Source organism: Micropterus dolomieu, linkage group LG03 (assembly GCF_021292245.1).
Source record: "Micropterus dolomieu isolate WLL.071019.BEF.003 ecotype Adirondacks linkage group LG03, ASM2129224v1, whole genome shotgun sequence".
Classification (NCBI taxonomy): Eukaryota; Metazoa; Chordata; class Actinopteri; order Centrarchiformes; family Centrarchidae; genus Micropterus; species Micropterus dolomieu.
The window spans coordinates 5,241,306-5,247,305 of NC_060152.1; positions in this window are offsets into that span (position 1 = coordinate 5,241,306).

Below are 6,000 nucleotides of genomic sequence, written 5' to 3' on the forward strand. Positions count from 1 at the left end.
ATGGTGTACACAAACAAATCAATTAACAATTTGTGGTTTTAGAGGGCATTATGTACTGGAACAAATTCTTGATCAACCACAGTTTAGCCATACACAGCACATCTGTGCAGCAACTCTGGCTGTAGCACATAATTCCCTGTAAAACAACACATTTTTTACATTTCTGTTTGTGTGCAGATGGCAAATGATATACAATGGTCTATTTAAGCTTTACAAGTGCTGGTAGGTACTTTTGTTTTTTAAATTCAGACAATCCCAGGCTAGCTAGCTAGTTTCCTTTGCCAGTATTAATGCTAAGCTAGGCTATTTTACATTTACGAGTTTCTTGTGAGTGAAGCTTTGCCAGTTTACACTGCAGTAATATGAGTTTATACACTAACATAACACATCTGGCATGTTTCTGGTATTTCATTTACATACATGCTAATGTCACGAATATGATATCCAGAATGATGTCTGTGCTCTTAATTTGTACAGCAGTCAGGAGGAGTATGATATAGGCCTATGCTAACATTTCTTTCCATTTTCTTTTATAATGGTAGCCAGAGTGTGGCATGTGATTAAAAAAAACTGTTCTGGGAATGTAAGGATGAGTGCTGCACACAAATTCACCTCTACTTAAGTCCGCACATAAGCATTCATGACATTGTGCCAATGAGTTTTCTACACCCCTGCTGTGCAAATCTTTGATTGTTTGTAAAAAGGGAACTCCATCAATAGCTCCATATAGTGCAAAGACATACATACATGCAAACACATTTCCCAAAATGTTCACAACATATCACTGCTGTTGGTTAAAAAATGTTTATCTCTTAAATATCTGCTTTTCGGGAACTTTGAAAGCATAATGACTTAAAGAAATGATCTTATAGACATTTAGAGTTGTCTCTACACACTTCTACAACCTCTCGAGGCACATGTAAATATATAAAATTGAAAATTTACTATTATTTATTGGAGCATGGTGCTGCATTTCATTCTTGACCTTGGAATTAGTACATGTTACAAAATAACCTCAACAAAGTCCAAGCCTTTTTTTGGAGGTTTTTAGTAAGTGGTCTTTGTTAGCGAGTTGAAAAGATTCAGGTGTCATCATGTGACTCGCGTGGGGGGTGAGTTTGTAACCTATTGCTTCCGTTCAAAATATCTTTGCCACCAGATGTGATGAATAGCTTCAACAATTATGTCACATGAAGACACCTGAGCCAATTCTGTTTGCTAACGAAGACCATGAAATGTGCTGGAAAAAGCTCCTAAAAAGGCTTGTAAGTGACCTTTGAGTTGAGATTACTTTGTCATGCATACTGTAATTATGTTTGTATGTCCACCAGTACCATGCACATATGCAACCCACAAATTAAACAAAGCATTCAAAAGAACCATGAGTATCTTGATACTTAACAATACTACTAATAAAAGAACCACTGATTGTCATATAGGATCAATCTCAGGGAATAACATCCTCCTTCCATTGTTTGTCTTCCGTTGGGATCTTTTCCAAAATCTGTTGCCACGATGACCTTTCTTTCTTGGCTTTGTTCCAAGTGTTGTGCATTCCTTTTGTTCCCCTCCGGTCGCCCTCGACACACCTCACATTAGTGCATGTGGGCGCTTCCTGATCATGCACACACTCCCGCCATGCTGCTTGTCAATATGCTATTAACCCAGCTACCTTTCATTTCCCATGAGGGTTAGGGGCAACCGAATTCCTGCTGCTGAGTTTCACTGCTGCTACTTGTTTGCACCGAGCTCTAAGCTTTCTGTTTCTTTACGGAGTGACAGCACAAAAGCTGGCGCCTATCATATTCACTTTTCTGCATTCATGTAACCCGGTCCCATAAGAAGCCCACAGGGGCGTCGAAGTGTAAATAGTCTTCTGAGAAGAGTTGGCCATGTTGCCCTTTATTTTCTCTCGGAAGTGGAGTGAATGAGCCTCTGGTGCCCCTGTTTGAGGATGAACAATAGAGAGAGGAAACAATAACAGAAGCTGAATGTAAAGTTTAATGACCCTGCTGAGGAGATTTTAACCAGAGCTGGGACAGAACAACTACATTTCAAGGCTCTGGAACTTTTATTACTCCACATTTTTAGTTAAAATAATTCATGTCCCGTCCCAGTCCTAGATGAATGACTCCCGTTCCTGATTTTTAAAATGTTGAATGGTGATGAATAGTGAAATTGACTCCCTTCCTGCAGGAATCCCACAGGAATCACGTGACACACAGGATTCACAAAACAAGTGTCAGCCTCTACTGTAGTTGCTCATTATTTTGGATGCTTAGAACCGTTCATTAAAGCCTTACTTCAAACAGCGATTGTCCAATGATAGTATAGCAACCGTTTTCGCCCTTTCCAAAAACATAGCAGCAAAAGTGTAAGGAATAGATTAAACAATGTGTTTGTCTCCTCCAACATAAGCTGCAATCATTTGCATGTCTGGCTAACTAGCAGACTACTGAATTTCCAAGGCCAGATATCATAAGTTACTTCAATAGTTTATAGGCTCATGAGTTATATATAAAGCGTTATTCATTCATCTGCTTTCATAACCTTAATTTTTCAAGTTTCAAGCTTTCTGCAAAGTTTTGGAATCTGGCTGCTTGGATTTGCTCCCATTCAGCCACAAGAGTATTAATGAGGTCCGACACTGATGTTAGGTGACTGGGCCTAGTTCGCAATCGGTATTCCAGCTCATCTCAAAGATGGGGTTGAGGTTTAGGGCTCTATCAAGTTCAGTGACAGGCGTGTACAACCTAAAGTACATTACGTAGGTCACATGACATTTGACACGTGGTAAACGTTGTGAATCAGTCGCAGTTTGGTTAGGTTTAGGCAACAAAACCACTCGGTTTGGTTCAGGGAAAGATCATGGTTTGGGTTAAAATAAGTAAATTCATGTGACCTAAGTCATCTACAAACTGTTGACTTAAAACACGTCACCTTTGACTTTCTTTTACATGGGACTTGAACCTCGGTCTCCTGAGTGAATGTCCTTAGTTTACTTAACTACTGTCCAAACCAAAAGTACACAACTAAGCTGACAGGTGTGTCCATGTAGTTTTGGCTATAGAGCATCACTAATTGATCTTTATTTCCTCTTTTCCTTCTTTTCTTCCCACTTCACCTCATTTAAATGATCCTCATTACTTCAATATATTTTCTGTCTTTTAATTCATCATCCCTTTTCCTTATTTATTTCCTTCCTATTTTTTAATTCTTCCTTTTGCCTCCTCTTCGTGCTTTATTTCTTCACTAGTTTCCTAAATTATTTATTTTCTTCCTGATCTGAAATTCTGAAAATAACCAAAATTGAAGTTATGACATTTTGCAAAAACACTTGTGCTGAAGTTGCAAACATATGTGTGCATTTTCCTAAACTCTGAGTACTTATAAGTACTTCCTCCATCACTGATTAAAACGATAACCTTTAACTCAGGAGAAGAAAGACACACCCAGGCCTACTTCGCACCCCATCCTGACAAAAAGGGACCAGTGCCCTAAAAAAGTGCTCCTGTGATAATAAAACCAAACAGGCAAGTGATTTGCGTATCAGCTTTCATTCTCATGACCATCAACTAGTGTCTCTGCATGTCGCCCCTTTTCAAATCAGTAAGACAAGCCTGGATTGAATGTTTCCCACAAAAGTAATTATATCTCTTCTTGTTTTGTAAAGGGACACACAAAGACTCCAGTTAGTCTGGGCACTCGAATCATTAGACGTGTAACTGACAGGGACTGAGAGGTAGGCAGAGGGAGGATGGCATAGACAGACAGCAAATTACACACAGACAATATCAGCTTTCATTCTTGAATAAGAACCTGAGATAGGCAAGTCACAACGTGGAGAATATCCAATATGAGAAACTAAACAGAGGGTAAAACACAAGTTGGTGTTTTAAATCATCAGCTGTGTACACATGTATGATTAATGCGCCATCACTACTGAAGACAGTGGTGAATAATGAGCAACAGCGGACTGGATCAAGGTCAAACAATGTTTGCAATAATTTCTATGATTTATTGGACACACAGGACAAACAACAGATGCCAGAGACCTTTAGACTTTTAACTATTTCAGAGGAAACTCAGCAAAACTGCTTAGTAATTGATCAGAGATTTTCTGCCTCTGGTTTTCTGCTGGGCTGATTCGGGTCATTGACGTTAAGTAACATTATAATAAAATAAAATCCAACATGTCAGACATAGAACAGTAACGTCCAAGACCTATTTCTATCGTCCCTGGTGTTTTCACAGTCCAGCTACCTTTATCGAAATGGACACAGACATTCAGTGTCTGACAAAACATTTAAACTATTTAAACTTTAAAAACCGGAAATTTGAGAAATAAAAGCAGACAATCATATGATATTATTCAAGCTGCAAAGGTTAAAACAAACCAAGTTATTTTGAATATTATACAGTCTTAATTCGACTGGTTGAACATAGAAATGTCCTTATATGTAATATAAGGATAATGATCATTATGAACACTTTTCCACATGCACAAGAAAAAAGTGTGTGTGCTAAGTCCATCTTTCAACAGGCAGGCAGAGTGCTCATTGCTCTCTGCTGTTTCAGAAACAGCATGTGGATGGAGAAGTAATCATAGTGAGCATGCACCCGCATTTCATTTAGAAAGTTTTCTTTGTGTATTTCTTTCCTTGCTTGTGTTCTTTTGTCTTACCATCATTTGTCACGTTCCTTCATCAACTGATCTGAAAACATCTAAACAAATCTGGAGGTTTTCACAGATGGAGAAACTACACTATGGTAGTTTTATTTTTAACTTTTAGCTATAGCACATTTGGCCAAACATGTGCTGCCAAATTTTATCTGCATGTTTCTGAAATGTAAAATGATGACACTGAACATCAGAAAGTGAAATTATCATTCAGGGTCTCAAGAACCACGTAGGAAGGTTTGTCAACCTTCTCATTGGTTTTCCACAGTGCTGCATGAGTGTTGAAGAGAGGAACAGAAGAAACACACAACTTCACACACACACACACACACACACACACACACACACACACACACACACACACACAAATGCAGGGTTTTAAACAAGCAGGAAAATTCAATGAACTTAAGATTGTTATTTTTTTTTATAAAAACCCAAATGATCAGGAAATAAGAAGCTACGGTAGTACAAACCAAACATAATGAAAGGAACAAAAAACACAGCAGGAGTTACTAAAGCAAGTGCTGCTTTCAACCACACAGCATCACAACAACATCCAACAATGAAGAACATTTCACTGCAAATATGCCTTCTCAACGAGTTAAAGTAAAGCTGACTCATATTAAACCTCCCCAGTTGCAGAAAAATCTGATTTAGGACAATTTTTGGAATGCTGGTATTCTACTGCCGAACCTGGATACATTTAGATCCAGGTCTTTGTTTGTTTGGAGTTTATTCAGTCCTTCGGTCAAGGAATTATCTTTATGTACTTACATACTTGATTTTATCTGTTTTGACTGTTTCTGCCTCATTTAAAATGTAGAAGTGGCTGCATTTAGACAACCCGATATAGATGAAAATCTATATTGGGTTAAATAATAAAATAAAGTTGAATTGGAATCTAATGAGGATTCAGGACTTTGGAAAATAGGCTTCTTTCTACCAGCCAACTGTTTAATGCTAGTTTATTTTAGTTTTGTTACAGTAACATTACAATAACACATTTAAGCAGAATTAATCTGCAGTGGATGATGATGAAGTGAGCAGGAATTATGAGGTAGCCTCCTGAAAAATTGTATTGATTGCTCAAATCTTCTACTTTTAAGTTACTGTTTTCTATTATTTCTTAATATCAAATATTGAATGGCTGTCTTCATCTTGATGAAGGTTAGTGGACTGTGAATGTCAGGGATGTGTTGTATTTTATAAATACATTACAATGTTGTTAGTGAACCAAACCAAACAAAATCACGTGTCAATGTGCTAATGATTTAGGCATCTAATCCCATCATCATCATCATCATCATCATCATCATCAT